Source organism: Schistocerca gregaria, chromosome 5, assembly GCF_023897955.1.
Source record: "Schistocerca gregaria isolate iqSchGreg1 chromosome 5, iqSchGreg1.2, whole genome shotgun sequence".
Taxonomy (NCBI): Eukaryota; Metazoa; Arthropoda; class Insecta; order Orthoptera; family Acrididae; genus Schistocerca; species Schistocerca gregaria.
The window spans coordinates 279,206,645-279,232,593 of record NC_064924.1 but is presented as its reverse complement, the minus strand read 5'-3'; the positions used below and the strand labels follow the sequence as shown (position 1 = coordinate 279,232,593).

At 40.9% G+C, this 25,949-nt stretch overlaps 3 non-coding genes across 3 annotated transcripts; all 3 read left to right on the top strand.

Moving 5' to 3' along the window:
- The first annotated feature begins 6,606 nt into the window (after positions 1 to 6,606).
- Positions 6,607 to 6,681, top strand: Trnas-cga (transfer RNA serine (anticodon CGA)). Its single transcript has one exon. It is a non-coding gene; the product is annotated as a tRNA-Ser (tRNA).
- Positions 6,682 to 6,906: 225 nt separating this feature from the next.
- On the top strand, positions 6,907 to 6,981 carry Trnas-cga (transfer RNA serine (anticodon CGA)). The gene has a single exon. It is a non-coding gene; the product is annotated as a tRNA-Ser (tRNA).
- A 225-nt stretch (positions 6,982 to 7,206) lies between these two features.
- On the top strand, positions 7,207 to 7,281 carry Trnas-cga (transfer RNA serine (anticodon CGA)). The gene has a single exon. It is a non-coding gene; the product is annotated as a tRNA-Ser (tRNA).
- Positions 7,282 to 25,949: the final 18,668 nt, after the last annotated feature.

Genomic DNA, 25,949 nt, shown 5'->3' with positions numbered 1-25,949 from the left:
GACAGTCCTGATCGTTCATCACAGTAAAATTGTAATGTTTTTCTCAAAGTCTGAGCAATAAAAGAAATTGCACTTGGAAGTAGTGGATTTCTAAGCAGTCTTGAAGAAGTAGTGTTGTCCTTCTAACGGAAAGACAGTGCTGACTCTTGAATTGCAGACAGGTAATGGGCCACAGCAGAGTCAGTCGACATTGAAGACTATCGGTAGGTAGGTCATTACAGAGCAGACCCACTGTAGTCCTGGTAGAGATTACTATTGGTGGGCCACCAGAGGTGCAGACCCACTGCAGTCCTTGTAGAAATAATGGTATTGGTGGGTCATCAAAGGTGCTGACCCACTGCAGTCCTTGTAGAAATAATGGTATTAATGGGACATCAAAGGTGCAGACCCACTGTAGTCCTTGAAGAGACATCCAGCAGCCATCTGTTGCAACTGTGCAGGTGCACAAACACCATTGAAGAGTCTTGCAGAGAATACAGCAAGTCCATAAACCACTACTTGTCCACTCACAAAGAATTTGTTTGAAATGTCCTTAGAACCAGCAATGCTGTTATCCAGTCCCTTGCTGAATTATTAACACACGTGCAAACACTATCAGTCCCTGCTTCTCACATATTGTCCATATACTACGGCCAACAGTAACGTGTGCAGTGAAATGTAACTTACAAGTTACTTAATTTGATGAACTGCTGTCAATTATAATTTTATAACATAAGAATACAATAACAAAGGTACAAAATACATCATTAAAAACATAATAATACAGATAACATTTGTAGTAAAACAGGCTTTACAAAAGAATAGAAATAAACATGCACATCAGTGATACAAAAATTATGACATAAGTACATACATAAATATCAGAATAACTTTTGAAACATCAACTTCACATATGAGCAACAAAACAGAACAGATAAATAATGTCTAAACATGTTTACAAAGCAAATAACATATTATCAGAAAAATTCTACAACGTAACTCGTATCAGCTAATCATACAAAGACAGAAAAAAAAAAACAATTTCACACAGCTTAATGACACAAAATACTGGACAGGGTTTGTTTTCAGTGTGACATTTGGTACTGCAGTCCAACCCAAAACTTCATTCTGTAGATGTTTCGTCGTATCTTAACATTTGTTTCCACCAAAAACATCCTATCCAAGCATGCTTTCTGTATTTTGTTCACATCCTCTTTCAGAAATAGTTTTTCTCCACTGTACACTACTTTTTTGGCCAAATCATTTTCTTATAACTTCTCAATGCATTTCCTCCAATTCCTCATAGTTAGTTTCTTATATAGTCTACCCCCTCTTAATCTAACTTAAACCTACTGAACTCAGATGCTAAACTAAGGGACGAGGCAATGCAGCAGCACAAAACAATTAATACAAACAGCAATGAAAAAAATGTAAGTTGTCAAAGCAGGCAGCAATATTACAACAATATAAGGCAATCAAAAAAATGGAAGTTGTCAAAGCAAGCAGTAATATTACAACTAATATAAGGCAATGAGCAGCAAACAAGAAAAATAAATCAGTTGTAAAACTAGCTTAACAGAGTAATACAAAGTGAAATTTAGTAGCACTATGCCTGGCAAACAGCAGCAGCAAATGCAATAACTTATATCTAAACATAACAAAGCTCAAGCAGAAAAAATATTACAGTAGAGACATCTTAATGTCTATGTCATTAAAGTGGTGCACCACAAAAGCTAATTCTACAAAAAATTACCAAGTAGTTGAAAAGAAAATTAAGTATGCAGTGACTGTTATTAATCCCTTCTTATTGTTCTTTCATTTCGAAGTGCTCCTTTTTTGAAGAACGTGGATCATAAAGTGATTATTTAATAGATCTGTTGACAGAAAGTGTTCATATTAGCAAATGCATTTAATTTTATTTTATAAAACTAATGCTGCAACACAGCTGGAAACCAGATATCAAATGAAATAAGCAACTATGAAAGGCAAAGCATAAAAATATCATTCAATAGTCATGTGACATTTCATAAGTTAGTACAAATTCTCTCAATTCTCGTAGAAATACGCTTGTCATTATCAGGTGTGCAGATGTGAGAAAGTATCTTTCCAAGTAATGAACGTGTCGTTTTTGCGATGCTTTCTACAAAGAAATGTCAATAGCGAGGATAATGGCCTCCTTTTTTTTCTTGTGCCTCTGAAAGGCACACACTAATGGCTTGTTTCCAGGTGGCTGTCGCGCAGCTGGGTGCCCATGACGCATTACATGCACGTGGTCACTTAACTTTCTTACCGAAATATTCACGACACCAGTTTCCGCTACAGTGGCAGTCTCATATAAAAATTTCACAGGTCAAGAATTTGCGTTATTCATCTGTAGAAACAAAATCCTATTGATATAACATTGACCAAAAAATTTTCGTCGGCATTGTAATACATTGTTTCCACCAAAAATATCCTATCCAAGCATGCTTTCTGTATTTTGTTCACATCCTCTTTCAAAAATAGTTTTTCTCCACTGTACACTACTTTTTTGGCCAAATCATTTTCTTATAACTTCTCAATGCATTTCCTCCAATTCCTCATAGTTAGTTTCTTATATAGTCTACCCCCTCTTAATCTAACTTAAACCTACTGAACTCTTAAAGTACGATTCTAGGTTTACAACAACCTTTTTCACAAACCAGAGCCCCTAACCACTACTCATTATTCATTGCTTTATCACACATATACATATTCGTAGACACTTCTTCAATATTTCATCATAATAAATACGTAGCATAATCAAATTCCTCATATAGCATCAACTTATTGATCATAAACATACCGCAACAGCGTAATACACATCGTCATAATAACATCATAAAACCTCAGCCAAATCTCAAAATCGTCGTAGCTTCCTCCAATAATTTCGAAACCTAAAAAAAATTCTCTGCTCATACCAAAAGTGTCATCTGCCTCAAACGTACTTTAAAAATCATGATCCCATACCAAATACATCATTCAAAGCTCTCATAGTATCACAATGGTTCCGAAAAAATATGAACAGTTGGATAACTTGACACTTATGAAACTGTATTTTGTCTGTACTTTGTGAACTGTGTGTTTACTTGGAGAGTGAACCAGCTGTAAGAATGCGATCGGTCATTCATGATTGTCACAGTGAAGGAGAATTTTATCATGCCTTCCTCTCAGCATATTGGTCTCAAGCTACACAAGACCAAGTAAAACATAGCATCATAATGATGAAACACTTTGAACAATCTGAATTTTCCAACAGTGTCGTAGTTATTGTCCTCCGAAAGCTACATTCTGCAGAAGTCAATGTACTTACCTCATGATAAACGAAAGTGAAATGCTTTGCGTGTAGATATCTTAGTTATTACGCTTATTGCCGTGATGAAGTAAGTACTGTACTGTACGTATTGTTGTGCTACACAAAAGGCTGTCTCATTGCAGCTATACCACAAAGTTACTACTAAAGCATGTTTTCCTTTCCAGAAGAATTCAGAAAAAATGTGCAGATATAAAACAGGTACACCGCAAAAGCACAATGTAAATTGTGTCACACATTAGTAGCGTCGTGATATAATCGTGTATCTATCAAAGAAACCAAATGCTAAGTCATCTTTAATCTCACAGAAAGTACTTCAAATAAAGAATGTCTTTTCAACTAAACCAAAATGTTGCATTAAAATCTCATTAGCAGTACTGGTAAATGTTCTAAGTATGTGAGCCTTATGGTCGTTACGTAATCGTGCAACTAACAAGAAAGAACGTATACACACAATAACACTGTGTCGTCTGTTCACAATAACAATGCATTCGTAATTTCTGTTTAAAAATATTCCCTCTGTTCTAGACTGGATATTTATCATCAAACATTGTTGCATGGTAACAGTTTCTTAAGTCTAACAAAGCATACTAATAACGTGAAGTAAAAAGTTTCATGGCAAAGACAAAATTAAAAAACAGATTATCTCTCAATAAATGGTATTACATGTGAAATGTAATGTAATCCTTCACTCTTCCTAGTGCGCAGAATTTCAGCTTCAAAGCAATTATCATGTTGTATACGTCGATAAAGAATACTGGAATTTTTCCTAAGGTTAGCGTCTATGTTATTTTTCCCTGAGCCAGCTGGCGCACGTGACTGCCTGCGGTGCAAGTCATTGTCTGTCTCTTTGTTGGAGCGCGTCGTTTTTGGGATTAGGAGACCTAACTTCTACAAATTCACCTTGTCGAGAGTGCCCTGCTCTGTTTGAATCCCGCCAGTTCTGATGGAATTCAGGGCTGTCGTTTTGTCGGTAGTTTACATAGTTTCTTGTTTGTCGGTCCTGTGGTGGAGAATTTCTCCCGGAATAGTAACTGCGCGCTGAACTGTTGCGTCTGAAGTTATTCTGTCTCCCTTGATAATAATTGTTTTGGTTTCCATATTGTCTGCTTCTCTGATTGTCTCTGTGACAGTCATTACCGCGGAGAGGTGATCTTTCCCTGTAATTATTACTACTCTGCCAACGGTTGTCATACGGTTGGTGTCTGATTTGGTCACGATTTACGTTGTACGAATAGCCATGTCGTGTATTATTTCTGTCATCGCGGAATTGTGACAGGTGTGACCTGTAATTGTTGTGCTCCTGTTTTCGCGTTCCGCGATTGTCAGTGTCAATTTCCAGTTCTTGTAACAGTCCCTGAAAAGCTTAAATGTCGTCTTTGCATCGTCCTGCTAAAATAATCTGTCGTAAATGTTTAGGTAATTTGATTAAGCAAATGCGGATGAGTTCTGAGGGGCTGTATGGGTTTGAAAGATACTGATTCTTATGTAATATGTCTTCGATGTACTTGACAAGACTGGAAAATTCTGATTGTTCGAAATGTTTCATCATTATGATACTATGTTTTACTCGGTCTTGTGTAGCTTGAGACCAATATGCTGAGAGGGAGGCATGATAAAATTCTCCTCCACTGTGACAATCGTGAATGACCGATCGCATTCTTACAGCTGGTTCATTCTCCAAGTAGCCACACATAAATTCTAATCTGTGCTCTAATGACCAGTTTGGAGGAAAACAATGAGAGAACTGATGGAGCCACGCTTGTGGATGAATGTCGTTGCCAGAATTCTTAAATGTTTTGAATTTACGTGCAGTAATGAACAGCTTATAGTCAAAATCATCACGTCGGCGAGTCGCATGTCTGTCATTGTTACGTCGTTTCGGCGGTTCCATCTCAAAATTCGGTGTACCTTGCCAATTTCTTTCATGATTTCTGAAATGCCCTGTGTTATTATTTTGTGGCTTTTCCGTATCTCTAAGTCCCTCTTCCCGTGTTGGAGCGCGAGTGTCCTCTGAAATATGTAATTTTTGTATTGCCTGCGTCAACTGATCTTGAACTTCCCGGATTTCTCTTTTGTATTGCGTATTAATTTGATTCTGATTTTGTTTGAATTTCTTAATTTGTTCATACTCTTCTGTGTCAGTGATGGCTACAGGTCTTGTGTCATTCAGATCATCATCTACCTTTGCAGATAAATTAGTGAACTGATCCGAAAGTTCGGCTACTTTCTCCGATAGTGAACACATTTCCTTAGTGTGTTTTTCTGAACCAAGTTTCAGAGTGTCCATTTGTGTTGAAATCGAATCTACTGTGTCCTTTAAGTTTTGCTGAGTTTTTGCAAGTTGCGTAACCGAATCGGTAGATGCAACTGAGTCAATTTTGGCTTGCAAGGTCTCATGATTTTCATGAACAATAGTTTGCAGTTCTTTTATGGCTGATTCGTGATTCTGTAATGCATTTTCATGCCGCGAAAAAATAGGTTGAAAATGCTCACAAATTTATGTTTTTTTGACATTTCGATTCGATTTTATGTAACTCAGTAGTTAAATCTTCACGTGAAACTTCCTGGCAGATTAAAACTGTGTGTCCGACCGAGACTCGAACTCGGGACCTTTGCCTTTCGCGGGCAAGTGCTCTACCAACTTTTTTTATTTTTTTTTTATTTTTTTTTTTTAATCTCATTTTGTTCGCTTGTGTTCGTTTCATCTGCTCGGGGCGGACGTCGTAAGAAATCCTGTTAAGTTCGTAGTTGATCGATTAACTCAGTTTTTTTAATTACAGAGGGAAGCTAACCCTCTGACCGAACACGCTGAGCTACCGTGCCGGCGACCAACTGAGCTACCGAAGCACGACTCACGCCCGGTACTCACAGCTTTACTTCTGCCAGTATCCGTCTCCTACCTTCCAAACTTTACAGAAGCTCTTCTGCGAAACATGCAGAACTAGCACTCCTGAAAGAAAGGATACTGTGGAGACATGGCTTAGCCACAGCCTGGGGGATGTTTCCAGAATGAGATTTTCACTCTGCAGCGGAGTGTGCGCTGATATGAAACTTCCTGGCAGATTAAAACTGTGTGTCCGACCGAGAAGTTTCATATCAGCGCACACTCCGCTGCAGAGTGAAAATCTCATTCTGGAAACATCCCCCAGGCTGTGGCTAAGCCATGTCTCCACAGTATCCTTTCTTTCAGGAGTGCTAGTTCTGCATGTTTCGCAGAAGAGCTTCTGTAAAGTTTGGAAGGTAGGAGACGGATACTGGCAGAAGTAAAGCTGTGAGTACCGGGCGTGAGTCGTGCTTCGGTAGCTCAGTTGGTAGAGCACTTGCCCGCGAAAGGCAAAGGTCCCGAGTTCGAGTCTCGGTCGGACACACAGTTTTAATCTGCCAGGAAGTTTCATATCAGCGCACACTCCGCTGCAGAGTGAAAATCTCATTCTGGAAACATCCCCCAGGCTGTGGCTAAGCCATGTCTCCACAGTATCCTTTCTTTCAGGAGTGCTAGTTCTGCATGTTTCGCAGAAGAGCTTCTGTAAAGTTTGGAAGGTAGGAGACGGATACTGGCAGAAGTAAAGCTGTGAGTACCGGGCGTGAATCGTGCTTCGGTAGCTCAGTTGGTAGAGCACTTGCCCGCGAAAGGCAAAGGTCCCGAGTTCGAGTCTCGGTCGGACACACAGTTTTAATCTGCCAGGAAGTTTCATATCAGCGCACACTCCGCTGCAGAGTGAAAATCTCATTCTGGAAACATCCCCCAGGCTGTGGCTAAGCCATGTCTCCACAGTATCCTTTCTTTCAGGAGTGCTAGTTCTGCATGTTTCGCAGAAGAGCTTCTGTAAAGTTTGGAAGGTAGGAGACGGATACTGGCAGAAGTAAAGCTGTGAGTACCGGGCGTGAGTCGTGCTTCGGTAGCTCAGTTGGTAGAGCACTTGCCCGCGAAAGGCAAAGGTCCCGAGTTCGAGTCTCGGTCGGACACACAGGTTTAATCTGCCAGGAAGTTTCATATCAGCGCACACTCCGCTGCAGAGTGAAAATCTCATTCTGGAAATCTTCACGTGTTTGTTCAAGCGTATGTTCCCCTGAGTCTAACTTTTGAAGCTTTTGTTCCATTGTGTCTAACTGTTGCTGTGTTTGTCTCTGGTGTTGTTCCATTGTGTCTAACTTTTGAAGATTTTGTTCCATTGTGTCTAACTTTTGAAGCTTTTGTTGTGTTTGTCTCTGATTTTGTTCCATTTGTTGCATTAATTGCAATAATAATGTATTAGTGTCTGGAATCTGTTCCTCTATGCTTTTCGGCAGTGCATTTGCACAGGCAACATTCACATTTTGACAAGCAGAAATTGTGTCTTGACTTATTTGAGAAAACGGTGAGGACGCAAAACCTGAATGTACAGTATTTCCTAGATTGTGTCCTGTCATTTCGGATTTCTGACGCGAGTTGTTGCCGACTGATCGATCGATAATGCTTCCCTGTTCAGTAATTGTTTCACTGCCTACACCATTATTTGCAGCCCGCTCCATTTCCCTATCCACTATTACCAAATTACTACTTTGAACATTAGTTAGTCCATTACATGGTGGCGCTAACACACTGCTTTCGTCTTCACTGTCATTTCTCAGTTTACTTAGGAGCCTAGTATTACGTTTTTCACACGCCATTATTGTCACAATATTTCACACGACAACACAGAAAAACACAATTTGAAGAGCAAAAATAAGAGAACACATTAACATAGCAAATAATATCTAGTTAATTGCAAGCGCAGCTGCGAAATAATTGGTGCAAATCTACATGCATGCCACAACTGTTTTACTGTAAAACAATTAAAGACTGCAACTACAGAGGAGATTCTCTCTACAATTACACGCTAGAAATAAACAAAATCTACACTAATTACACAAACTACAAGAAAAAAATCAGAAGATTCCAATGAGGTATCCTCGGCTAAGGGTCGACATATGAAACGTCCCCTTAGAAAATTTGTACATGACTGTGCTTAAACTGACACACAATATTTTTAGCGCAATGCAATCTGACTTTCAATAATCCCTACAAAAGAATGGCCCTGACTAACATTAACCTATATCTTTCACAAATCACTTACCTCACCAAAAATCTTCATTACTCGAACTACTGCAACAGCGAGCGCCACTACTGCCAGCTAAATAAAAGATTCAAACTACGGAAGGCACTAACTACTGATAGGCATAGTTAGCAAATGAAAGATTTTAATAGAGAACAAACAATGTATTTACCTTAATAGTGATTATATATATATATATATATATATATATATATATATATATATATATATATATATATCAGTTCATGACATCATTTCTTACAAATTTCAAAACTCCGCCATCTCTCTCCCCACGTCCACCACTGCTGGCGGCTCACCTCATACTGCGCAACGCTACGCGCTGTTAACATCCAGCCGCCCAATACTACAATGGCGAGTATTACAACAATGCCAACCAGCCACTGACTGCACACAGCACAGCCAGTGATTTTTCATACAGAGCGCTATGTGGCGTTACCAATAAAAAAATCTATACAGCCTACTTACAATTTCAGTCTATTGGAGTAATGCCTTGTGTGTTGCATTACATATTTCAGCTAAGACTGGGCTTATTAAATGAGAAGGCACTCTATTAGAAAAACCATCAAAACGGGATGAGTTTTTATTTTTGAGAGAATGTATAATGTTCGTAATTTCGGAAGAAGAAGTCGGTGATACATTCATATGACTGAGTTTTATGAGAATTACTTTTTGAACATATTGCTGTGATTTTCGATTGAATTATTTGTCCCCATGCTTTCTACTACATTTAGGAAATTATTATTAAATACATTTGCTATCTGTGACTAATCATTTATAGCCCTTCTATGCACTTCAGTAGTGATGTTATCTTGTTCTGTGGCTGGTTGTCCTGTCTCTCGTTTCGCTGCATTCCATGTACTCTTAAGTCTGTTGTCAGGATTACTGGTTCCTGATATTGTGAGCTCGTTCCTTGATTTTTTAATAGCCTTTCTTAGTAATTTTGAGCGAATTTTGTAGTGTGCAACTACTGCGGGATCCCTGCTTATTCTTGCCAAAAGATACATTCCCCTTTTCCGTTCACAAGATACTTTAATCCATCTACTGGCTGGCTGTTTAGTGTCCTTTCTGATTAGCTCATGCAGAAAGCTATTTTCTAATAATGATATCAATTTATTATGGAATAGATTAAATTTTATATTAGATTTGGTTAATTACAAATTTTCATCCCAGGTCATCTCTTATAAACTATTGTTAAAAACATTTGTCCTGGAGTTAGTAATAATTCTAACTGGTTTCCAGCGAGGAGTATCCATACAGCAAGGTACTATGTTATTTGTCCAAAGTATGCATCATGATCAGAAAGTGTTTTGGCTGTGCCCTCTTGTAATGTTTTGTAGTTCCTGGCTGGTTGATGAGAGGGTTGTGTGATAGTTGAGTGGCCAGTTTCCTCTCACCACGACACAAAAAGCGCACGTGGTTAAAATACACTTTATTAGAGGAACCAAATTGAGTAGTTACCTTCAGTGATGTCCAATCTGAAGTTCTGTGGTTAACAACAATAAAATAACATGTACTAATTCCTGAATCTTGACCGTGACCATATCGCAGTTATATACAATGACTAACGTTCCATCGCTAGCTAAGGTGCAAGGCGAGAAACTAGGGTACAGCGCGACTTATTGAGGTGCAATGTGAACTGAGTCCCGATGCAACCTGCTGAGTAACTGAGTGTTGGTGGCGGCGGCCTATTTGCACACTAGGGGCGTTATCGGCGCGTAGCCTAGGGGCGTGTCTTGATCTTCTCCTGTCATAGATGCACTTAGTACAATGCCTGCTATACAATGTTTCCCAGTGCCAATGGGGTGTGCTGGCGAAGGTGTACGCTGGCACAGAAAGAGTGGAGTGTTTTTTACTGGACAAACAATTGTTTTCTTGCTTCGAGCTTCACCAAAGAAAAATTATCAATTAGGGTCCTACTGTCACCTGTGTTGGAAAGTTAATTGCTGAGATCAAATTGTAGTATCCAAAGAAGGTTCCCATACCAGCACACACTATTTACTTTTTGCTGCTGTCTGACAGATAGCACAGTAAGAAATCCACATTCCTTATAAAAAGGTCTATATACTGCTACAATTAAAAGTGAGCTATTTTTCGGAATTGACTCACAAGCGCGCACTTCTATGTACTGATCACTACAAAAACTACTTGTCTTAATGTTTTTGAAATCTTGTTCTAGCTTCATATGAGTAAGAACTCATCTTTTTCCATATTAGTCCTTCAGAAGACTTGTTGTTTTCTTCAGTTCTGGGACTGGTTTGATGCAGCTCTCCATGCTACTCTATCCTGTGCAACCTGCTTCATCTCCCAGTACCTACTGCAACCTACATCCTTCTGAATCTGCTTAGTGTATACATCTCTTGGTGTCCCTCTACGATTTTTACCCTCCACGCTGTCCTCCAGTACTAAATTGGAGACCCCATGATGCCTCAGAACATGTCCTACCAACCGATCCCTTCTTCTAGTCAAGTTGTGCCACAAATTCTATTCAATATTTCCTCATTAGTTGTGTGATCTACCCATCTAATCTTCAGCATTCTTCTGTAGCACCACATTTCGAAAGCTTCTATTCTCTTCTTGTCTAAACTATTTATCGTCCATGTTTCACTTCCATACATGGCTACACTCTATACATATACTTTCAGAAACGACTTCCTGACACTTGAATCCATACTCGATGTTAACAAATTTCTCTTCTTCAGAACCGCTTTCCTTGCCTTTGTCAGTCTACATTTTATATCCTCTGTACTTCGACCATCATCAGTTATTTCTCTCCCCAAATAGCAAAACTCCTTTACTACTTTAAGTTTCTCATTTCCTAACTAATTCCCTCAGCATCACCTGACTTAATTATCCTCGTATTGCTTTTGTAAATTTTCATCTTATACCATCCTTTCAAGACAATGTCCATTCCGTTCAACTGCTCTTCCAAGTCCTTTGCTGTTTCTGACAGAATTACAATGTCATCGGCGAACCTCAAAGTTTTTATTTCTTCTCCATGGATTTTAATACCTTCTCCGAACTTTTCTTTTGTTTCCGTTCTGCCAATAAAACGGAAACTTTTAAACTTAAGAACATTTTGAGGAGTTGTGCTATTGTTCAGCGTGATTAGCATGATTAAATTGTAAATCGAAAGTAATTAACTCCATTTCATAATAATTCTTCAGTTACTTAGGTTTATTCATTTTTATTTTTGATATATTGAACATTTATGAACAGGTGAGACGCCAAGTCGAACATGTCACATTTAAAAAAAATGAGATAATCGGATCGGTACATACAGGATAAGTAGAATCTAAGAACTTCATGCAGTTTAAGTAAAATCGAACAGGTGCCATGATACAAGGCTGTGTAAACACATGGTTCAGAGCAAACAGTAACTGTCCACCTATATATTTCGTGCAAGAAAGTAGTCCATTAAGGCCAATCGGAGACACGGATTCCTGACAGGTGATTTCCATTCCACTCACAGTCAGACGTTCCCGCGCAGAGCAACTAACAACCTCGTAATAATATTGCATAGTACTAATATTAATAGCTATAATCGAAGACACAGTTACTTTCCTACTGACCATATTTTCGGTAGAGTAGAGAAACTTGTACGAAAAATGCTAAAAGAGGAATATAATGATGTCTATCAGTCAGTAAGTGAAGTAAGAAACCTTGGTGAAATTGGACAGTGACAGACGTGAAATCTCTACGTAAAGGCCTACGAAATATAGATAACGTAAATGAAATGAAACTTTTTTCATATACAATTAGCAACGCGTGGAAAACACTCTAAACTGATATGGAGGCAACTCCTTTCTAGAGGTCCCAGCAAACGTACAAGAGCGGAATTCTCTTCTGAAACTCGGATGGACCATTACGAAACTTTTTTTAACAACGAAATGAAGTACTTCTCAGCCATTCAGTCTCAGACGACAAAAAGAAAGATATTGATGACTCACTGTAAACTATTTTCAGAGACTACTGGCACACTTAAGAGGGCTTAAGTTGGTACACATCCATCATTGACGGTATACCCATGTTGTTCAACACAGAGGTAGAGGAAATTGTTTGTCATTGTTCAGAAAATGCTTCTGGTTACATGTTTAAGTGTAAGAGTTACCTCAAAGAAAAGTTCTAGTGATTGGTAGTGCCACTGTTGCATTACTGTATTTTGTTATAGTGATCTGAAATATTTTAAATAATTATAAAGCAGCAGTGAAGCCAGAGCTTTCGGTGAAACACTGAATATCATTGTTAAATATCATTGTTACAGTCACCAGTACAAATTTTTTCCACGATATCATACACTAAATTGTTATAAATACGTAAAATGAAATATCACAGCAAATACTACACAATAAGATGTAAATTATTTTAAGAACAAGAGATTTGCTTTTGAGAATCATTCATAGCAAACATGTCCAAGCGGTTTATTCAAATGATAAAATTTACACATTTAAATGTACTTTTTAAATGAATATTTTATTGTAAATTTGATTTACAGATAGGAACCCTCTTTTGGCACAAAAGTAACGACAATTCCATTACAATACGTTAATTTCATACATACACATACCTGATATAATATTGATGTTGATTGTGAAAAACTGCATTTAGTGGACATGTTTGTCTTTGCATGTCACCTCTTCATATGTTAATGGAGTTGATGTATTGGATAATCTTTTCATGTAAAACAACGTGTTCTTCATCACATTCAGCTGAAGTAACTCCCTCCCTTCTCCTCTTTCTTTGCCATCAACATCCCGCGAATAGGAGGACTCTGGTTGTCACGCCTTTATAATAGTACTTGGCTCTCAGGCATTGGAATGGAGAGAGCGAGACACGAAGTTTAAAAGCTGCACTTTCAGAAGGTCGTAACAGCATACTGTCAGATTTATGACACGAAGTTTCGCGCGTCATCAATTTCTGTGGCTGAATTTTACATGTGTACTTTTTTACTCCTTAAAATAAGAGGTCAAGTTGATGGAATTTCCTTGTAGGTTATAGCGTTGGCAGCCATTCTTGATTTGAAGTATATATCCTGTAAGACTAGTGAAGAAACCAGGTACCATAAACTGGGTATACTTTGACCGCTTTTTAGATTCAAACATGATTATCAAATGCTTCAGGAACTCGGGTGGGAGTCTCTGGAGGAAAGGAGGCGTTCTTTTTGTGAATCGCTACTGAGAAAATTTAGAGAACCAGCATTTGAGGCTGACTGCAGTAGAATTTTACTGCCGCCAACTTATATTTAGTGGAAAGACCACAAAGATAAGATAAGAGAGATTAGGGTTCGTACAGAGGTCATTTTTCTCTCGTTCTGTTTGGGAGTGGAACAGGGAGAGAAGACGCTAGTTGTGGTACGAGGTACCCTCGGGCCACGCACCGTATGGTGGATTGCGAAGTATGTATGTAGATGTAGTTATCATGCATGTTTTTTTTCCTTTTATGTTATTTATCTTTGAACATAAAGGCTTGTATGAAAGGTTTACATACCAATTTTCTAAAATGCAGAGGAAGTAATGGAAAAAACTATAGATGGTGAAAGTTAACATGGATTTGGGGATAAATTGACCGACCTGTACTACCACCACAACTGTCAACTACCATTCCGTTCGGAGACGTTATTTCAAAAACAAAAAGAATCTTTGATACCCAAAAGTAAATGCTTTGATCTAAAGTTTTCTTAAGTGCTTAATGAAACTTTATAAAAGAAAAAAACTAGTACAGCCCATGAATCAATCATGTTCGATCCACTATCAAAATTCTAAATATAATGAAAGATACTAGGATGGAGTACAACACACATAGCTCCAAATTTCGTTGAATATAATATCTTCAAGTTCATCCATCTTAAACCAAAATCCTCTATTCAAAACATCAAATGCAATTAGACCTAAGGTTATTTGTCCTTCATTTATCAAATCAGTATCTTGCACTTGTGGCCAAACAAACTTCATTCAATGTTTCTGGAGATATTTGACATTATATGTTACACCTGAATCATTGCCTGAACCACAACAGCTTAATATATGACTGACATTTGTTTTTTTAGTTGTAGACACATTAAAAATGGCAATTTAGCCTTCGTCTGCATACCGATGGTTAATCTATGTATTCATTAGTTCTACGGTGTCATTGGCATCAACACTGATAAATTGTGTACCAGTAACCCTGGGGTAACACTGATGAATGGTCAAAGTAACCCGAAACAGATACCTCAGATATCACAATATACTGGCAGATATATAAGTGTGAACAAAAGACTAATCACTGGTCTGTTTTGAGAACCAATCCAGTTATATACATTGTATAGTTGAAACCACCGACGGCTTTGCAGTTAAATGATATCGGTGTATTTACGCAACCAGATTTTAACACACTTTTTTGTATACAATTATAAGGCGCAACAGGTTCCGCAACTGTTGCACAAGAAAATCGGCACTACATGGTGCCATCGAGCGCATATTGATGGAAAATTACCAGCAAACAGTATCTATAGTGCGAGTCAGAAAGGACTTTACAGCTTCCGAATGATATAGATATACAGGGTGAGTCACCTAACATTACCGCTGGATATATTTCGTAAACCACATCAAATACTGACGAATCGATTCCACAGACCGAATGTGAGGAGAGGGACTAGTGTAATTGGTTAATACAAACCATTAAAAAATGCACGGAAGTATGTTTTTTAAAACAAACCTACGTTTTTTTTAAATATAACCTCGTTAGTTTTGTTAGAACATCTGAACATACAAACAAATACGTAATCATTGCCGTTTGTTGCAATGTGAAATGTTAATTACATCCGGAGATATTGTAACCTAAAGTTGACGCTTGAGTACCACTCCTCCGCTGTTCGATCGTGTGTATCGGAGAGCACCGAATCCAAAGGGAACGGTGATTGATCTTAGGTACAGAAGAGACTGGAACAGCACATTACGTCCACATGCTAACACCTTTTTATTGGCCTTTTTCACTGACGCATATGTACATTACCATGAGGGGTGAGGTAAACGTTCGACGGGCGTGTCATAGGATGTGGAGGACGCATAAATTGGCCAGCCCGTTCTCCTGATCTTACACCTCTGGACTTCTTTCTGTGGGGTACGTTAAAGGAGAATGTGTACTGTGATGTGCCTACAACCCCAGAGGATATGAAACAACGTATTGTGGCAGCCTGCAGCGACATTACACCAGATGTACTGCGGCGTGTACGACATTCATTACGCCAGAGATTGCAATTGTGTGCAGCAAATGATGGCCACCACATTGAACATCTATTGGCCTGACATGTCGGGACACACTCTATTCCACTCCGTAATTGAAAACGGAAACCACGTGTGTACGTGTACCTCACCCCTCATGGTAATGTACATGTGTGTCAGTGAAAAAGACCAATAAAAAAGGTATTAGCATGTGGACGTAATGTGTTGTTCCAGTCTCTTCTGTACCTAAGGTCCATACCGTTCCCTTTGGATCCCTACGTAATTCGGTGCTCTCCGATACACACGACCGAACAGCGGAGGAGTGGTACTCAAGCGTCAACTTTAGGTTACGATATCTCCGGATGTAATTAACATTTTACAATACAACAAACGGCACTGATTACGTATTTGTTTATATGTTCAGACGTGCTACCAAAACTGACGGGATTCCATTTTAAAAAACGTATTTTTGTGTTAAAAACATACTTCCATGCATTTTTTTATGGTGTGTATTAACCAATTACACTAGCCCCTCTCCTCACGTTCGGTCTGTGGAATCGATTCGTCAATATTTGATGTGGTTTACGAAATATATCCAGCGGTAACGTTAGGTGACTCACCCTGTATTTTGAAATACCTTACAGAATCTGTAGATGTATCAATTTGTAGCGAACAACCTCAAGTTCCACATAAAAGAGTCAAGTGTCATTTTGTTCGATGTGACTATCAACTATGATGCAGCAAACATCCCACCAGTAATCAATTTCCTCCCACACTAGTTGCAGAATATCGGTCGTAACTTGTGCAACGGCAGCGTAGATTATTCAGATCGGCTCAATTGTTTGGTACGGGAGAAACATACACACGGTCTTTAATGAAACCGCAGAGAAAGGAGTCCTGTGATGTCAAGTCTGGGGGACGATGCGGCCATGCGATTGGCTCTTCACGGCCAACCCATCGATCTGGGAAGCTGCTATCGAGGAAAACTCGAACTTCCGTCAGGGAATGAGGTGCGGTAACACTAATTTCATAGTACTCCTCGGAAACGTGACGTTATTTTGACGTCACACGCAATATCAACGACCGCCTGTTACGCTATCGACTTTGTGATAAGGAAGAACATGAATGTTATTAATCTTCGATTCATTCAAGGCAATATAAGATGACCTCTTAGGTTCCTGCTTAACCACTCACTCGGAAGGCGGCACATATTCGAAAATAAAGAGCCAAATATTTTTGAGAAGGGTGAATACGAACTTTATGGTTTCTTGATTCAGTCGCAGCAATTTAAGCTATCCTCTTAGGCTCCTGTATAAACACTCAAGCGGAAATCGCTAAATATTTATTTCATTCTTCGTTCTCAAATCATACGGAACGTAAATAACGTCGTTTATTGCAGAACATACTTCAGAAGAAAATCCCAGAACCTATTAACAGCGCTGACATGAAGAAAATATTTGTATGTCACATGATACAAACTATCAACTGTAAGCACCAGAAACCACGACGTTATGAATTATGTTAGCACTTACGCATGTGAGATTTTTCTCTGTCTCAGTTATCATATCTCTCTTGAAGGTTTATGTCATTCATGCGTTATTCAGTGACATTTAAAGATAATGGTGAAGTGTTTGTGATACATTTTCAATGCTCCGTTACCTTGAAACAGCATACCGGTACTGCAAATTGTAAAACAAGGGTGTTTCACCCTTGATTTGTTAATTCTTGGCGATAATAACTCAATCCTGAGACAGCACTCTTATATGAAGCCACTAACCGCCGATAAATCATTATGCGACATTTTATTATGGCAATAACTATAATAAATCATTCCAAGAAAGACGTGTTTTTGTAAATCTCCGGCACACGCGCATGAAGTCTTGTGAGAGGGCCGTATCGACCGCTAACGCAAGTCGATGGCCGATCACGCGATCGTCGATATTGCGTGTGACGTCAAAATGACATGTTTGTGGGAAGTTGTGTGAAAAGAGCGTTATCCAAACGAGGCGGCACCAAGAGTTTATTGTAGACTTGTTTGGTGGTTCTTAAGCGTATTCAGTACGAAATTTACGCCGAACAGTTATTGCAGAGTTTGTTTTATGAAACGAAAGCACACAGTGAGCACGCTCTAGACTAATAAAAGTCGTAATTTTAACAGTGCACTACGCTGGCACTCCTAGTGGTGGAATTGGGTACTGATGCACAGTTTGAATCAAACTTGATATTGTTTGCTACAAAATAACACATCTGCAGATTCTGTAAGTTATCTCAATAAATTTCTATGTTGTTCCAAAGTTGTTGAGTCTTTTCTGACTCACCCTGAATTAAACACCCGACAGAGAGCTAGACCAGCAGACAGCTGTAAAATTTCTCATGCATGAGTGCTCAAAGTAGCCACAGCGGTCAAAAAGCACCCGATTTACTGTGATCTATAGACAGAGATGATTTATTATTATTATTATCATTATTATTATTTCCTATACAGGCAAATACCTTCATCAGCTAAAACATTATGAGCATCGACCTGGTTTCGATATAAACCACTCTAGGCGATAGCAGCATCACATAGCGAGGAATGACTGCTAGTCACACACACGTACGGTGCACGTGGTATCAGTGAGCTGTCATTGTGCAGAATGGGGACGCCGCGCGATCTATCTGATTTTGCCTAAGGGCAGATTGTGAAGACCCGAAGGCTCGGCACGAGCATTTCGGAAACTGCGCGACTTGTCGGGTGTTCGAGGTGTGCTGTGGCGAGTATTTCAACACTTGTCGAGACCAAGGTGAAACGACGTCCAAGTGTCGTGGGGTTAGGCGACCACCTCTCATTACAGATGTCGACATCGTAGGCTGGGCTGTCTGGTAAAACGGACAGGCGGACAACTGCTGCAGGAACTAACATCGAACTTTATTGCTGGACTGAGTACAAATGTGACTGAAAACACAGAGCAGCTAACGACACATGCATGTGGCAATGTTAATACCTCGACATCGGTAACTACGACTCAAATGTGCACGTGACCATCGGCACGCAGGTGCAAAGCGTCTAATGAATTCCAATACGTTCTTTATCATGCCGATGGGAGAGCGCCAATCCGTCGTTTTTCAGGTGAACAACTCCTTGACTGCAGGATGAAGACAAGCTGGCGGGGCACCATTATGTTCTGTGGACACAGATGGGTCCAGAGGAGCTCGTACAAGGCACCATGATGGCCAAGGAGTATCGTACACTGGTTGCAGACTACGTGCACCCCTTCACGACGATCACATTTCCCTACAGCAGTGGCACTTTTCAAGAAGAAAATGAGCTTTTGACACCGTTCCTCACAAGCGACTTCTAATCAAGCTGCGGGCCTATGAGGTATCGTCTCAGTTGTGCGACTGGATTCGTGATTTCTTGTCAGGAAAGTTCGTAGTAATAGACGGCAAATCATCGAGTAAAACTGAAGTGATATTAGGTGTTCCCCAGGAAGCTGTTCCTGATCTATATAAACGACCTGGGTGATAATCTGAGCAGTTCTCTTAGGTTGTTTGCAGATGATGCTGTAATTTACCGTCTAGTAAGGTCATCCGAAGACCAGTATCAGCTGTAAAGCGATTTAGAAAAGATTGCTGTATGGTGTGGCAGGTGGCAGTTGACGCTAAATAACGAAAACTGTGAGGTGATCCACATGAGTTCCAAAAGAAATCCGTTGGAATTCGATTATTCGATAAATAGTACAATTCTTAAGGCTGTCAATTCAACTAAGTACCTGGGTGTTAAAATTACGAACAACTTCAGTTGGAAAGACCACATAGATAATATTGTGGGGAAGGCGAGCCAAAGGTTGCGTTTCATTGGCAGGACACTTAGAAGATGCATCAAGTCCGCTAACGAGACAGCTTTCACTACACTCGTTCGTCCTCTGTTAGAATATTGCTGCGCAGTGTGGGATCCTTACCAGGTGGGATTGACGGAGGACATCGAAAGGATGCAAAGAAGGGCAGCTCGTTTTGTATTATCACGTAATAGGGGAGAGAGTGTGGCAGATATGATACGCGAATTGGGATGGAAGTCATTAAAGCAAAGACTTTTTCGTCCTGGCGAAATCTATTTACGAAATTTCAGTCACCAACTTTCTCTTCCGAATGCGAAAATATTTTGTTGAGCCCAACCTACTTAGGTAGGAATGATCATCAAAATAAAATAAGATATGAGAGCTCGAACAGAAAGGTTTAGGTGTTCGTTTTTCCGGCGCGGTGTTCGGGAGTGGAATGGTAGAGAGATAGTATGAGTGTGGTTCGATGAACCCTCTGCCAAGCACTTAAATGTGAATTGCTGAGTAATCATGTAGATGTAGATGTAGATGAGCGATGTCACAAGACCAGGAGTTTGTTGGATTGGTTCGAGAAACACAGTGGAGAGTTCGAATTGGTGGACTAGCTACCCCCCCCCCCCCCCCCAACTCACCAGATCTGAACCCGATTGAACAAATCTGGGATGTGATTGAACGTGGCGTCAGGTGTGACTTTTGTGTGTAAATGTGGTGGAAAGCCCCTCCAGCGACCTACCAATACCTCATTGCTTCCATGCCACGACGCGTCGTCAGTGTTATCCATACCAAAGGTGGGCACACCAGCTCGTAGGAAGGTGGTCATAGTGTTGTGGCTCTGCAGTGGAAGATGGTGTGTGGGGCCCTCTCCAAATCTTAGATGAGGACACAAAACTTGTAGGATTGTGTTCGCTCGCAGTGTGAGCGACACCGCCGCAGTGCTGCGCGTCATCTCCAGGCTGGCTGTGAGTGGCTGCCCGGTCGCCCCCGACGCTGCGCAAGACGGGGACGCTGTCGGGTCGGCACGGCTCGGGCCGGCAGCAGATTGTTTTAATGCGGGCCATCCGTCGTGCGGTAATCGAATGAGGCGAGAGGCGGCGCGCGGCCGCTGCAATCAGTGCTAATTTTTGGCGTGAGTCAGTGCGCGCCGGCCGGGACGCCGCAACACGCCATTAAGGCCCGGCTCCGCCTGCGCCTCCGCTGGCCGCTTTAACGGCCGCCGCCTCTAATTCAATAACGCGTCCGCCCCGGCCGAGACCAATAATTGATGCGGCGCCGGCGTCCTGCTCCAGTAACGCGAAAAAATGCCGTACGCGCCGCGGCCCGCAGGGAGGAGCAGAAAAAAAAATATCGTGTCCCTCAGGGATTCATCCTGGGACCACTGGTACGCGCCCCCGTCCGTATCGGAGAATAGTCATTCCGAGGGGTCGTCTTCCCCACATATTCCTGTGTCTGATTACCTGATCACTCTACGACAGAGACAGAAATTCGTGTTTTATGCTTTGCAGAAGACACCAAGTTTTCCGGCAGCGGGGACAGAGCTACTGTATGTCTCCATTTGCTCGTATTACTATTTTTTGTGATATGACAGTCCGGAGCTTCATGCGAAACGAGGATAACACTGTGCTTCCTCCGCCTGACGTATAAGTACACACCTCTGTGACAAACTGAAATAATTATAGAAACAGCTCGCACGGTAATGAAGGAAAAAGAATTAGGGTCCAACGCCACTCCAAGGACGAGATATTGGATACAGAGCACAAGCATGCCTTTGGAGAAGGATGATCAACTGTTGTACATCTAACCCAGCCGCCTAGAACCGCTCGGCCACCGCTAATTGAAAAAATCGCTTAGCACGACATCGCTTATTGCGTCTTACCATACAAAATTACGTATTTTTTACTACATTTTCGGTTAAGTACATCGACTACAACGTCCAATCTTCATTTTTGTTTGTTACGTATTTATGGATTACTAAAAACAGTAAAGCTTATGTTCAAACTTTTGTTTTCTTCTAATTGTTGGTTTCGAGTCAGGCCTTAATACGAATGCACGCCAAATGCAAAATGCATACGCACATCTTAAACGCAAAAAGCAAACAAATATATCTGATTACCTTAAATACAATAGGATACTGTAGTATGCGTTACAGTATTGCATTTTAAGTACACTGGTTAGGAAAGTAAACAACTCTGTCTTTGCTGTGATTGTGGAAAACTACAAAATTACATTCCAATATAATAGTATATTCATTACTGATTTTTGTAGTTATGTGTGTAAAATATTTTCAATGTGTTAGATGCAATATATCACATTTGTAGAACATTTTAAAGAGAAACATAGGAGTAAGTGCAGGCCTTCGTGTAATTTCGGTGTGGAATACTGTTTTTTCAGTCTGCTACTGTTGATTAATTTTCATAATACAGTAACTGGGACTGGTTGTGTCATTCACGACTATTGTACTATACAGCACGTACTGAAAGTTTTATAAGTACTTAAGATTTTATCCCATTCATTATCCAACACCGTGTTGAACAATTCACGTAGCTACTACTTCTTCTTTCATTTATTAGAGGAAAACATTTTCTAGCATTTTATTGCTGTACATACTGCATAAGCATATGAAAAATTCCTCTTCAGTCTCTCGACTCAAGTATTGTATGTGTACTGTATTTCTTCTATTTTTTGAAGTGTTAAATTTTCGGCAGCCTAAAATTTGCAGATACGAAATTTTTATCAAAAAAAAATCAAAAACGCAGTTTGTGTGACTATCGGCCATAAACCGTTGGCCCCTTCGACGTGATTATAGCCGGTTTCGAATGTACCTAAGAAATAACAACTTTATTACGGCAAATAGTATCAAAATGATTTAAGTGTATGTAGTGACAATGTGAGTAAACAATACTTACTATGAACTAATAAAGTTATTACTGGCGGTACTTCTACTACTACTACTGCTGCTGCTGCTGCTGCTACTAATAATGATAATGATAATAATAATAATAATAACAATAATTATAGTGGTAGACATAAAAAGAATTTATAGGTGCACAAAGTAGATGTCTTCTGACATAGCGATTTCTGGGAAATGAGATGCAAGAAGACTGCACCAGCTAAGAACATTGGGGAATGAGGAATATCTGGATGGAATGAGGATGTACAGAGGTAATGAGTGCATACTGGGACAATGGTAATAATTATTGTTGCTTTAGTAGATATTCCATTAGCTACCTTCTGAAGTGCAGATGTCATTCAGTTCTCTGATGTAAATGCAAAGGTTGTTTCAGAGTCGGTTCCTGCTAGTGAGTAGGACTTCGAGAAAATGGCTGAACGATGGAGTGAGGACATTTGATATCAGCCGATACTGCCATCACAATCCCGTACATAACTACACTTTAGGTAACATGCTTTTGAATCACACACAGCAGGTTAAACGCCTCATGAGGTCATCATTGCACTCACGCCTTGTATCATTTGAAAAGAGGCAAAACTGCGACCGTCGGACCAGACTACACACCTACTGTCCATTTTATGGGTTTTTTGGCCCATTGGAGACATGCACCTTGATTTGGCGCTATGAGCAATGGCCGCTTGCGAGATACCTGACTTCAGATGTTCACTGCGTACAGTTCCTTTCGCTGTGTTCGATCGGGTTGTGGTTGAGATGGAGCTGTATTCACAGTCAGCAGCAATTCCTGTCGGGCTTGAATTATGTCCACTGTTGCCACGCCGCTTTACATGCCGACGAGTGGTACACCACTCCTTGTACACACGGTGGGCAGTTCACGTTGATAAACTAGCAACTTGGACAACTTTATTCACATTGTATCAGGGGCAAGTCCAAACACTATAGCTCCACAACCTCCCATCGTCCCTTCGCCGACTCCAGTCAATCAATTGGCTGATTTACAAAATGCTTCACTGGCATGACTCATGTCAGCGGTGAGGGGTCACATGACCGCCTGGTATCAGGCCTACACCGTCCTCCGCAGCGATCAGTGTGCTCGTTTAAGGGGTGGCTAACATTTTGCCTGCTCAACCCTTCCAGGTTGCCACGAACACGATCCAGGATGTTTATTTCAACATTCTCGATTGTTGCTCTTTCTCCCACATCTTCACGACGAGTATTCTGTGAACTCTCCCGTCTTCCAATATAACTTCCGTGTACATAGGGGTGGATAAAATTGGTTCCTTCATCAGGGACACTCAAACGCCCTGCCGTGTATCGAGCGGCTCATTAGAGCACCCGACCTTACACCCATACATCTCTAGGACTCTTGGAATAGTATGTAAAACGTATCAGTGAAATATTTGGTAGCCCTACGTGTCGTACTCACCAGTCAGTGGCTTCAGCTGGGTACATCGCCCTGAAGGGGACCGGTGTGCTGTCGTGTTAATCAATTCTCCTCTCACTTCTTTCCAGAAAAATTTCATAATTAAGGGTAAAAAGCAAACTACTTTAGATTTCTTCTACTCAAATGAAAAATAGTATGGTAATATTGGCCGGGAGACCCCATTTGGTGTTTTTCGGTCGCCTATTACAAGTCTTTTTATTTGACACCACTTCGGCGACTTGCGCGTCGATGACAATGAAATGATGATGAGGGCAGTACAACAGCCACTTCCCGAGCGGATAAAATATCCAACCCGGCCGGATTTCGAAACCGCGACCCCCACATGGCAGTCAGCCGCACTGATCACACTTTTTCCTATTTCTTGTCTTTATCACTCCGCTACAGAGACTGACATTTGTTGCAATATTTGTTTAGTAAAAAAACAGGCCTAGGCGTGTTATGCCAATATTAGAAAACATCTGAGAACCATCCTCAAAAACACTAGTGTGTAAGATACTATATCTTCAAACCTAAAAATATTGACAATTTCACTAAATGACACTTGAGATGGAATGCTAAATCGCGTGTTCATCGCTTGTCGTACCTGCCAAGGAGGGTACAAAAGTTGATATTTGGTGAGTATAGTGTAGTTCAGTTTCTAGATGGAAGGAAGGAAGGTAGGGTCTATTGTACCGTCGACATGTAGGTAATTAGAGACGGAGCGAAAGTCCCGATTGTTTGAAGGATGGCGGTAGAAACCGTTCGTGCCGTTAGAAGCAGCCATGCAGGCATTTGCCTCCAGCGATTTAGGGAAATTACGGAAAACATAAATCAGGATAGCCGGATGCTGCTTTGAAACGAAGTCCGAGTGCACAGTTTTTAGAGCTTGGAGCAGCGCCCGCTCTACAGGAGATGTGCTTCAAGGCAAACATCATATGGAGTCTAATTTTTACACTATTGGACATTAAAATAGCCACACCACGAAGATGACGTGATACAGACAGGAAATTTAACCGACAGGAAGAAGATTCTGTGAGATGCAAAATGATTAGCTTTACAGAGCATTCACACAAGGTTGGCGACGGTGGCGACACCTACAACCTGCTGACATGATGAAAGTTTCCAACCGACTTCTCAAACACAAACAGCAATTGACCGGCGTTGCCTGGTGAAACGTTGTTGTGACGCCTCGTGTAAGGAGGAGAAATGCGTACCATCACGTTTCCGTCTTTGTAAAGGTCGGATTGTAGCCTATCGCGATTGCGGTTTATCCTATCGCGATACTGCTGCTCGCGTTGGTCGAGATCCAACGACTATTAGCAGAATATGGAATCGGTGGGTTCAGGAGGATAATACGGAATGCCGTGCTGGATTCCAACGGCCTCGTATCACTAGCAGTCGAGATGACAGGCGTCTTATCCGCATGGCTGAACGGATCGTGCAGCCACGTCTCGATCCCTGAGTCAACAGATGGGGCCAGCCGGGGTGGCCGAGGGGTTCTAGGCGCTACAGTCTGGAACCGCGCTACCGCTTCGTTCGCAGGTTCGAATCCTGCCTCGGGCATGGATGTGTGCGATGTCCTTAGGTTAGTTACGTTTAAGTAGATCTTAGTTCTAGGCGACTGTTGACCTCAGAAGTTAAGTCCCATAGAGCTCAAAGCCATTTGAACCAACAGATGGGGACGTTTGGAAGACAACAACCATCTGCATGAACAGTTCAACGAAGTTTGCAGCAGCATGGACTATCAGCTCGGTGACCGTGGCTGTAGTTACCCTTGACGCTGCATCACAGACAGGAGCGCCTGCGATGGTGTACTCAACGACGAACCTGGGTGCACAAATGGCAAAAGGTCACTTTTTCGGATGAATCCAGGTTCTGTTTACAGCATCATGATGGTCGCATCCCTGTTTGGCGACATCGCGGTAGACGCACATTGGAAGCGTGTATTCGTCATCGCGATACTGGCGTATCACCCGGCGTGATGGTATGGGGTGCCATTGGTCACACGTCTCGGTCACCTCTTGTTCGCATTGACGGCACTTTGAACAGTGGACGTTACATTTCAGATGTGTTACGACCCGTTGCTCTACCCTTCATTCGATCCCTGCGAAACCCTATATTTCAGCAGGATAATGAACGACCGTTTGTTGCAGGTCCTGTACGGGTCTTTCTGGATACAGAAAATGTTCGACTGC